Source organism: Schistocerca piceifrons, chromosome 7, assembly GCF_021461385.2.
Source record: "Schistocerca piceifrons isolate TAMUIC-IGC-003096 chromosome 7, iqSchPice1.1, whole genome shotgun sequence".
NCBI classification, from domain to species: Eukaryota; Metazoa; Arthropoda; class Insecta; order Orthoptera; family Acrididae; genus Schistocerca; species Schistocerca piceifrons.
In genome coordinates, this window is record NC_060144.1 from 525506310 (window position 1) to 525518493 (window position 12184).

The 12184-nt window shown below is 42.0% G+C and overlaps 1 protein-coding gene across 1 annotated transcript in view; it reads right to left on the bottom strand.

Moving 5' to 3' along the window:
- LOC124709063 overlaps positions 1-12184 on the bottom strand; it is a 58104-nt gene that overhangs the window by 26594 nt on the left and 19326 nt on the right. The gene's annotated exons all lie outside the window — the stretch shown is intronic.

The window sequence follows — 12184 nt, forward strand, 5'->3', positions numbered from 1 at the left end:
ACGTCGTGATCTTCCGAATATTACAATATTCTAAATGAATTAAAAGCAATATGCATGAAACTTTAAACTTTAGGCAACCAACTAGTTTGTGAACTAATTTTTACAGAAATATGTAGGTAATGAAATATACATACTTCCTCAGTTCCAATAACTGCACTCACGCTTGTGGTTAGTTGTAAACTGGTTGCAACTGTTAACTTTCACCAGCTTCGAATAATGCAAATGTCTGATAATTTAAAAAAAAATAGCTCTCATGTGCTCGAATAATAATTAAAATTGTTACCGTTGTAACTGATAGTTGCAATAATTACAGAGAAGCAAATACAGATCATGGGCCACTTTTGCGTAAAGTGTCAGAAGTGCTTAGAAAGGTAAGAGAAATAGGAGTGGGTAGACAAGATAATTTATGTTTCAGAGAGGGAAGAAGGGGGTGTGGGCGCGACGGAAAAGTTTGAAAACCCGGCTGTTAGAATATTGTGTAAAATTTTGAAAGAAATCGATCAAGCGCTTTTCGAGGTTTTTGGTAAGACTGTTATACAACGGCTTGTCTTTATATGATTGTGTAGATTACCGATAACGTCTATGATTCTGCGAATATAAAAACTCGGAAAGTATATTTTCTCTAAATGCTTTCGTAATTCTTAAGAATGACTGACCCCAATAAACTGTTGAATACTTGGGATGGATATGTTAGGGTAGTCTTTGGTGGTTACGTTTCTGCATAATAATATTCCGTTGTGGGCAACTCGTGGCGTAAGAAGCGAACCACCTTCAGTGGAAAACACTTTCGAGTAGTGAGCGAATACATCATGCCTTAAATGCATTAAACTGCACTCTATAACTGCAAGTGTGTGAACTGAACGATAGTCTTAAATCACTATCTTTTTGCAGCGATCACGGCTGAATGGTGAAGTAGATGAATGGACTGACATTTAAGCTCGGCGCTTGGAGGCAGAAGCATATGTGACATTTACCGGAATAGGAACGTGACAGGAGCGGAGCCTGAGGCAGTGAACGTACGTTTTCTGCAGCCGGTTGCGCAAAGTGTGCTGGAAAGGGTCATTTACTGGAAAGACACTAGCCCTTGGTCGTAACTGCATCAAATGCTCTCGAGTGACTGATGACGTTCGTTCTCTGCTGCGATGCCTCAGCGTTACTGCCAAGCTTCAGTTATGCCGAGTGGCTCGCATTCCTTTCTAGCAGAAAAACGGCCACAGTGAATCTCGACTGTTTTGCGTCACACTTTGCATTCATTCCGCAAAGGAGTGCGAGGTCACTTCTGCGGGAAACTGATTGTCCGTTGCAGCTCAGTACGTAAATTTTAATGAGATACCCCACAGTGTAAGAGCACAGTAATAAGCACCCACAAGGGAAATATGAGGCTCCAATCGCCTCCCACCCCTCCCGGATTCTGGGTAAAGATTTGTTATTCGTAAAAGAATTCTCGCAAATTTATGGCAGTCATTCTCCGCCACTGAACTGCAGATTTAATACTGCCGAGCTCTGCGAGAAGTGCTGCGCCTTTAGCTGTCACTCAGTTTTGAAATGTGCCTCTTAAAAAGCCACTTTCCATTTTCAGTTGTATTATTTCGCAAACTAACCATTGTTGGAGCTATGCAAAGATGGTACTCTGTTCCAAGAATGGGCTGCAAACGGGTTGTTTACGTTGTACACTGAGGTAACAAAAGTCAGCGATATGCACGCATACAGATGGTGTTAGTAAGGCGTCCACAAGCTATAAAGCGGCAGTGAATTGGCGAAGCTGTCATATTTACTCAGGTTGCCGAGGTGATTACGGCCGCACGATGGCAATTGGCAGGCTTGGAACGCGGAGTGGTAGTTGGAGCTAGACGCATAGGCCATTCCATTGCGGAAATCGTTAGGGAATTCAATATACATTGTAACCTCCCCCTCACTTATCGACCTTAATGACAGTGAAAAATTAAACCGCGTGCACCTAATGGAAATTTGGGAAAAGCAATCGTCACCGAAGTTAATTTGTCGTTAAAGAGGGAGGAAAGGGTTACATCTAAATGAAAGGAAAAATGCAAATGAAATTGGTGGAAATTAATTTTGAAAAAAGGGTAAAATTAATAAAGAAAGTACATTTGCGGTCGTTACGTTAACAATTAATTGGCGTTAATTAGATATTTGAGATCTGGGGAAAATTACGGCCGCCAGTCCTATGGACAACTACTATAATAACTGAAAATGAAAGATTAATGCACATATAATTAGCGCTAAAAGTGTGGCAACTGAAGGCTGACACGTGCTGTGTGAAAACCGAATGGTTGTTAGAAGTAATAAATTTCGCTACACTCTGACTTACTTTAGCAGAAGAATTAATAAAATTGGAACATCGAAAGTTAATTTAGTGACTGAAATTAATAGTGAACTTTGTTTCTGAAGCACTACGAAATTCAATTAAATAAGGTTAGTCTTGGGCTACCTCAACAATCATTTCAAAAGCTACTTGAATCTACGCAATTTTGAAATAAGAGATTAAACTTTGAACTTGAATTAAATGATTCTGAACAATTAACAATAGTAAAATTTAGTACGTACCAAGCTGAGCTGCAGTCACAGGTAAGCTAAAATATGGTAACAAAACTCGCACTCTTAATTTCTGCTTGTGTAATCTAAATATTGTAGCCAGCTATGAATAACTGAACTTTGAAACTAAAGCAGTGAAATGGAATGATATTACTTTAACGCTGGCGTATGAATTTCAACGACACTCGGGTTCATTCCAGAAAAGGAAGGGACCCTGCTTGGGAATACAATTGGGACAATGAGCAACAAAGGTTCTTGCTAAGTTGCTGTATTTTGCTAATGGAATAGTTTGAAAAGCTGAGGTCTGCCATACAACTCTAAAACTTTACGTGCTTTCAGTCTTCCTTGTTGGTTGATTGAACGCTTGAAGTCGTCGATCGAGGAGGTGGCGACAGTCACTCATAGTCGGCCGTCGCTGTTGCAGAAGCTGAATGTTGGCGCCTTCTTCTTGACACGGTCACCAGGCGAAACGGGCTCTTGATGTGCGCCAACTAATGCTTCCCGTCCGCTACACCATGTCAGAAACTATCATAGCAAGTCGAGCGCAATTACATGCTGGCAAGACCCGAAAGCGCGGCAACTCGCGGGAGCGCCACACAACACACCTGCTCCACGGCCCTGCTCCAGCCAGACTCTCTCTGCCCGCGCTCCATGCGGCAGAGTTAACACTACCAAAGATCCTAAACACTTTGGTTCTCCACACGACCTATCGATGTAAAGGTTCGATAGCATAGTTTTCCCTAGGCCAGACCCAGCGTAAAAATACAAATAATATTTACAAAACAAGCCAATTATACATTGACATATATATATATATATATATATATATATATATATATATATATATATGTATATATAGTAAAACAATTACAATATATAAAGACACAAAAATGTCCTATCTTCAGGTAACAAAATAAGGAAAAATTTATAGTCAATAGATGGAAATAGGAGGACATGCATTTCCGGTGTTACAACATCCGTAGCCTCAACAGTGTGCCGAAAATACCAAATTTCAGACATCACCTAACAGAGAAGGAACATAAAATTCAAAATGGTTCAAATGGCTCTGAGCAATATGGGACTTAACATCGGAGGTCATCCGTTCCCTAGTGTGCCGAAAATACCAAATTTCAGACATCACCTAACAGAGAAGGAACACAAAATTCAAAATGGTTCAAATGGCTCTGAGCAATATGGGACTTAACATCGGAGGTAATCCGTTCCCTAGAACTTAGAACTTCTTAAACCTAACTAACCTAAGAACATCACACACATCCATGCCCGAGGCAGGATTCGAATCTGCGACCGTAGTGGTCTCCCAGTTCTAGACTAAAGCGCCTAGAACCTCTCGGCCACTCCGGCCGGCAAGGAACACCTCGTGAAATAACCTCAGAAATCAATATGGGGCGCATAACAAACGTATTCGTTAGGACAGTGCGGTGAAGTTTGGCGTTAAAGGGCAGAAGACGAAGACGCGAGTGCTTTGCTAACAGCACGACATCGCCTGCAGCGCCTCTCCTGGGCTCGAGACCATATCGGTTGGTCTCTAGAAGACTGGAAAACCATGGCCTGGTCAGTTGAATCCCAATTTTAGTTAGTAAGAGCTGATGGTTTGAGTGCAGCACAGACCCACGAAGTCAGGGGCCGAAGCTGTCATCAAGGCTCTGTGCGAGCTGGTGGTGGTTGCATAACAGTGCGGGCTGTGTTTACATGGAATGTACTGGGTCCTTTGGATGATCGGCTACTTGGAGGCCATTTTCAGCCATTATGGACGTCGTGTTTCTAAACAAAGACGGAATTTTTGTGCATGACATTGCGCCTTGTCACCAGGCCACAATTGTTCGCAATTGGTTTGAACAACATGGGCGGAAAACTCGAAGGAATGGTCTGGCCACCCAGATCGCCCGACATGATTCCCGTCGAACATTTATGGGACACAATCGAAAGGTCAGTTTGTGCACGAAATCCTGCACTGGCAACACTTTGGTAACTACGGTCGGCTATAAATGCAGCATGGCCTAATGTTGTTGATAATTCTTCCGGGTTATATGGCCGTGGTCCATGGAATACTTCTATTCCTAACGTTTCGTCCAATACTACGTTGGACATCCTCAGAGGTATGGCTGGTCCTGTTGAGTCCTGCCGACTACGTTGTACATCCTCAGAGGTATGGCTGATACTGTTGAGTCCTGCCGACAGGACCAGCTATACCTCTGAGGATGTCCAACGTAGTATTGGACGAAACGTTAGGAATAGAAGTATTCCATGGACCACGGCCATATAACCCGGAAGAATTATCAACAATTCCGGTCGTGAAAGCCTTCATTGTATGATGGCCTAATGTGTACGTATTCTCTGTCTTTGCACGAGTTTCGCAGCAAATAAGGTAAATCGTGACGATGAATCAGATCGGAGAGACACTGCACGTCAGTCTACGGAAGGGTACACTCCATGACACTGTGACAACTACAAGTTGTGTCGCCGCAAAACGTTCGCTGTTCCTAGCATCTTAGGGACGATTTTTAGGGTTCAAACTGCTGACACTAGGCCTGCTATTTTTACTTTGCGCGACTAATATTACGTATGTTCTCTCAATTAACTTTGTTTTATCCTGTCACAGTCGAACTGAGTTCACTTATTTACTACGTGGGTCATAACTTTGTAATAGAAGATTGTTACTTCAAATAAGGACATTGTGTGTTTACTTTGCATTAGTAGACCAAACCTCATGATGGGCAGACGACTCGCAGTATCTTGGGAATTTTTCCTTGCCACATTGATCGCACGAAATCATGTACGAGGGTCGCTCCAATAGAAATGCACACTGTTTTTTTAAACCCATCTTTTATTCTACATATTTGAAAGTTTTACAGTGTGTAGATACATCCTTTAGGAACAATATTTTCATTTCTCCACGTAATTTCGATACCTCTCAACTGCCTTACGCCATATTGGAACCAGCGCCTGTATACCCGCTCGGTAAAATTCTGGACCAACCTGTTGCAGCCACTGTTTCGCAGCGTGCACAAAGGAGTCATCATCTTCAAACCTTGTTCCACGAAGAGAGTCTTTCAGTTTCCCAAGGAGATGATAGTCACATGGGGGCAGGTCAGGACTGTAAGGCGGGTGTTTCGGTGTTGTACATCCGAGTTTTGTGATCGCTTCCACGGTTTTTTGACCGACTCGTGGCAGTGCATTGTCGTGCAGCAGCAAAACATCCTGCTTTTGCCGATGTGGTCGAACACGATTCACTCGAGCTTGAAGTTTCTTCAATGTCGTCACATGTGCATCAGAATTTATGGTGGTTCCATTTGGCATGGTGTCCACAAGCAAGAGTCCTTCGGAATCGAAAAACACCGTAGCCATAACTTTTCCAACAGAATTTGTGGTTTTCAATTTTTTTTCTTGGGTGAATTTGCATGATGTCACTCCATTGATTGCCTCTTCGTCTCTGGTGAAAAATGATGGAGCCATGTTTCATCATCTCTCACAATTCTTCCAAGAAATTCATCTCCACCATTCTCGCACTGTTCCAGAAGTTCGCTGCATACCCTTGTTGTGTTTTCTTTGTGAGCCACTGTCAACATCCTGGGAATCCACCTGGCACAAACCTTTTTTAACGCCAACACTCTCAGTATTCTGCAAACATTTCCTTCCCCTATCCCAACGTAGCGTGACAATTCGTTCACTGTGATGCGTCTGTCAGTAGTCACCAATTCGTTAACTCTCTGCACATTGTCTGGAGTGTGTGCAGTACGAGGCCTGCCGCTGCGAGGACAATACTCTATATTGCCGTGCCCGCTTCCATCACGTAACCTGCTTGCCCGCCGACCAACCGTACTGCGTTCGACAGCAGCATCTCCATACACCATTTTCAATCTTTTGTGAATGTTTCCCACTGTCTCATTTTCACAGCACATGAATTCTAAGACAGCACGTTGCTTCTGACGAGCCATCTTGAAGGCATGGTGTGACGGCGACACTCACGGGAACAGGTTGAACTAAGTTTGAAAACAGGCGGGAAGGATGTATCTACTCACTGTATAACTTTCACACATGCAGAATGAAAACTGTATTCTTACAAAAATAATGTTCATTTATTTTGGAGTGACACTCGTACATTGCTTGGTGCGGCGGCGGTTTCGTCGCTGGACAGCACTCCAGACTGATACGAACCATAACGTAAAAGTGTAGTCACGGTGTATTGTTCCGTGTCGCTTCTTGAACAACTTTTGTCGAGCTGCAGAAAGGGTCCGTTCCAAGACACTGGCGCGCAGATTCCAACCTCAGTTCCCAACGCAACATAAACGCGATAGCAGTACTTCCCACGATATCCGTCCTCAGTTCCCACAAAGACACCCGCTCCGCTTGTTGCACAACAGAATCAAAACAGTACTTTACTTTTAATCTGAGGACGTAGATGGTCCATGTTGTCTTACTGGTTATTTATTGTGTCGAAAAAAATAACATTTTAACTGCAAGGAGAAAATAAGTGAAATTGCAAAGTAGAAAAGATGTCCGTTCCAGGAAATGAAACGTTCTCAAAAACTGTATGAGGTGCAACACAACGCCACATGGACTCACAGAGCTATAAATTCTCCAGTTCAGAGTATATAGCTGCACGGTAATATGATAATCTGAAGAGACGAGGGTAGGCAATTTCAGTGTGGTTTTGGGAGATTTCGCACATTTTTCTAGTCATATACTAAAACCGTGTTAGCCATTACCCAATCAGCCCAAAAATGTACCTTCCAAAACACGTTGTGTTCAACTTTTTTGCGCCAGTCTACATTAAAAAATAGAAGACACAAAAATTGCAATAAATCCGGTCAAACGAACAATAGTGGAGTTCGGTATGCTAATAAAACGTCATCAGACTTAAATAAGCGTTTTTTTTAAGTTTACTCCTGTTTCGCCACTCCGAGAGCCATTAATTTGGCATTCTAGTTGGCTATTTTTGTTGATATTCATCAGAATTTTCTCAGTCATTCTGACTTTTTTAAATTCCAGGTTTCTAATTTTTAGTGTCAGTCTAACATTTCTTGAACAAAAGTTTTCTTTCTGGCTATGTTCCATGGCTCGTTAACATACCTTGGATTTAATCATGTGAGAATATAGCTACAAAATCGTTGAATCAAAAAGGTGGCATCTATATACGAAGAGATACATTTTGAAACATGCTCACCGATTAGTTATCAAAGTAACCGACCTTAGACGTACAAAATAGAAAACTGTCAATCGTTAGATATAAAATAAGTCTTATATACATCCTGTCACTATAAATTCTTGGGGAAGAACACGTTCTCAAACTCAGCGGGTCAGTTACATAAAAAATGGCTGTTTTAGAATATTGTCCCCTCTATGCTAATTTACGCGGACGCCTATCGGAACAGTTAAAATTGTTAAAACATTTGCGTGGTAATACGTCATAGCCAGATGCTATTCGTAATTAAAGACTCCGACGAGGAACGGCCCCAAAACATAGATTTAACATATTTGTAGATAATGGATCACAGAATTTAAATGTACCTAGAAACATTTCGTATACTTTCTACATAGATGCTTGACGTGTTAGAAACTAGTGGTAGTAGTCTTACGGCAGCACCTTGAAATGTTGGTTAGCCCTGTGTAGCAGACGTTTGAGGGAGTAGTTTCTGTGGGGGATAGATTTCATGGTCTTCTAGAAGGTCAAAGCTGATCATACTGGCAAGGGGGTCGAATCAAACCCCACATTATTTTCACATTCCGCTGCTTGCAGCGAAAGAGAGTCAACATGGTGGCTGAACGTACGCTCTAAAATAATTGTCTCTATTATACTTTGAAGCGCCATTCATCGATGTTTAACGTAAATGCTATTAGTGTTTTGATAGCGTTAGCAATTCTCTTATGTTTCTGGCATTGGCAGTTTTGTCCAGTATTGTACAGGTGTTTCTCGCATTGGTAGTTCTGTCCAGTATTGTAAAGGCGGTCTAACTTCTTAAAAGCCTCACTAGAGTGCACTAAAACACTGTAACGTAACTGAACGTTTAGGTGAAATAAAAATGGGAAAATTTTCTTTTTGTTTGTTGAGGTGCATTTCGACGCTTTTGCAACATTTGCATTAAACAGAATTGCCAAATCACGATTTTTGAAACCTAACTGAAGAGAACAAGAAAATCGGTAGGAATCTGCAGCCCTCGAGGTTTAGATCATGCTGGTAATAGATTCGCGTGTCGCAGCAGAGTAGACAATAAAACGACCCACAGTAAGAGGTCAGCAGCGTTCATTACAGTGTACACACACAGACACACACACACACACACACGGATTTTCTGATGCGCCCGTTACAAAATGGCTTATACTACTAAGTCAGTTAAGTACCTTCAACAGTAACAAGACATTGAAATTACTATCCATCGAGGGCGAAAAAAACTACAGTGGACTAAAACTAACAAGTGGGCGAACACGACACCGTTCCCCATGCTTAGCAACACGGCTAATTCCCTCGTATGCAAATATCGCCTGGATTTCACGAAAATTTGTTACTCACTATAAATTCTTGAACACCATTCTCTGTGTTACGATTACCGCATCAGCCAATCCTTCCTTACACGAATTGGATACATTTTACTACCCTTTCTCTGCTCTCTTACTCTAATCATGGGGGACAAGCAAGGAGCCTCCCAGAAGACTGTACATGTATAGTCGGGCAACGGCAAATACCGGCAGATCCTTCCATACACTGAGCTACATCTAAAACGACATGTATTCAGAATATAAAATGAAGAAAAAGCCCTTTTCAAAGTCATGTTTGACAGTAATATCTCTCAACACTGAGGTCATATAAACTGAAAAAGAAGAACTTATATCCAACACATGTAAACTTCATTACTGTGACGTCCTGTGCCTCCAGGAGACACACGGAGGGCCATCACAACGCCGTCCAAATATTCCTGGGATGACCTTGGTGAAGGAGTGCCCCCACGACCAAAATGGAAGTGCTCTATTTATTCGGCTTGGAATCAAAGTACCTAACATACAAGTTGTAATTAGGCTGTGTGGGTTTTTTATTGGTAACGCCACGTAGCGCTCTGTATGAAGATCACTGGCTGTGCTGTGTGCAGTCTGTGGCTGGTTTGCATTGTTGTCTGCCATTGTAGTGTTGGGCAGCTGTAGCGTTGCGCAGTTGGAGGTGAGCCGCCAGCAGTGGTGGATGTGGGGAGAGAAATGGCGGAGTTTTGAAATTTGTAAGACTGGATGTCATGAACTGCTATATATATTATGACTTTTGAACGCTAGTAAGGTAAATACATTGCTTGTTCTCTATCAAAATCTTTCATTTGCTAACTATGCCTATCAGAAGTCAGTGCCTTCAGTAGTTAGAATCTCTTATTTAGCTGGCAGTAGTGGCGCTCTCTGCATTGCAGTAGTTCGAGTAACGAAGATTTTTGTGAGGTAAGTGATTTGTGAAACGTATAGGTTAATGTTAGTCAGGGCCATTCTTTTGTAGGGATTATTGAAAGTCAGATTGCGTTGCGCTAAAAATATTGTGTCTCAGTTTAAACACAGTCATGTATAATATTTCTAAGGGGACGTTTCAAAGTTAACACCGTTAACAACACGGAAATCATTTCTGTTACTGTCGGAAGCATTATGGTGTCATCTATATATAAACCACCAGAGGAAAGGTTTGCTTTCAGCCAACATGTCTGTTACCCACAGCCAATAAAGCAAGACTTAACTGTTTCAGTAGAGTGTGGGGCTACCAAGACACAAATGAGGACGGAGAATTATTGGAAAGCTGGGCAGAAGAACACGAGCTGAATTTCATCCATGATCAGAAATAGTCTGCGTCATTCAGCAGTGAGAGATGGAAAAGATTGTATAACCCAGACCTCATATTTGTTTCCGAAACCTTGTCTGGGCCATTAAATAAATTCGTTCTCAACCCTGTCCCAAAGACCCAGCACAGACCAATCATGCTAAAGTTTAGTCCTGTAATAGTGCCACAAAAAGTACCCTCTAAAAGATGTTTTAACTTCAAAAGGTCTAACTGGCAAAAATTTGCGGACACCTTAGATAGGGAAACCGTAAATGTACCACCAAGCATTGAAAACTACGGAAAGTTCGTCCAAGCTGTTAAAAATCAGCAACAATCAGCATACACAGAGGCTGCAGAATACTCTACATTCCTGGAACGAAAAACTCCTGGAAGGAAAAAACTCCATAAAAGTTGAACGTCCACGAAATGATAGTCAATCTACAACCAGAGAATCAATGTGGAAACTGAAATTGGATAAAGACAGACTGAAAAGTTGTAACATTAAAGACAAACTTCCTGCTGTATCACAATTGGAATGGAGAGTCTAGAAGAGCCTAAACAGACTTAGGTGTCAAATGGGATAATCTGTTGAAGTGGGGATGCGCCGAAGAGGAGTCTTGCCAGTGTGGAAGAAAACAAGCCTGTTGACCTGTCCATCCTTGCCGGCCCCATGCAATTTCCAAGACCTGAGGTTGGCCAATGACGCTGCAGTGAAGAGCGCCGAAAACTGGAGAGAGATGAGAGCCTTGCTGTAGACATTATTGACGACTTACGGTACGTGAAGATCATGAATGTGTATATGAATGTAGAACTATTATTTAGTTGTATTGGTGTAGCCGAGCGGTTCTAGGCGCTTCAGTCTGGAACCGCGTGACCGCTACGGTCACAGATTCGAATCCTGCCTAGGGCATGGATGTGTGTGATGTACTTAGGCTACTTAGTTTAAGTAGTTCTATGTCTTAGGGGACTGATGACCTCAGATGTTAAGTCCCATAGTGCTCAGAGCCATATGAACCATTTTAAGTTGTATTTGTATCATAGTATATACAGCCAATTAATTAATTACAGATGTAGGTCAGACACGATAAAATAAACTGTAATCCTTATCATTTGCTTACCTAACTTGAAGCATAATATTCATTTCGTTGGACAATTTTGCACTCTACTTTTCACAAACGATAGTGTAATTTTAGTAACAGCATGTTACTCTTGAGACATAAAAGTAACTTCGGGTGTACCTCAATGGAGTGTTACAGGACAATTACTTCTCGCAGTCTGTATAAACCACCTGGATAAGTCTTAATTTCCCAGAGTGTTTCAGCATATAATTTTGTTATGCACAGAGCAGCCGCAACCCTAGAAAGGCGTAACGAATTTCAGAAAGACCGGCAGCTGACCGGCACTTGTTGGGAAAATTGGCAGTTGACCTTCAACATAAAAAAAATGTAAGGTATTATGCATAAACAGATGGAAAGACCTGTTATTGTATGATTACACGATTGCGAAGGATCACCGAAGCCACCCACATTCGTTAAATACCTGCGAGTGTGTGTACGGACCGACTTACAGTGGAATATGAAATGAATGGCATGTAGGAGAGGTTCTAGGCTGAGGTTCATCGGAACGAACTTCTGGACGCGCAGTCCACCCACGACATAGGCAGCTCACAAAACACACATTCGACAAAAACTTGAATACTGCTAGTCAGTGTGGTATCCGTATCGGATAGAATTGTTAGAGGAAGTAGAGGTTTAAAGAGGAGCAGCGCTTTTCGTTACAGGTTCAGGCCAGACGTTACAAGAGAGGCGTTGTGGATGACTGTTAAAATTC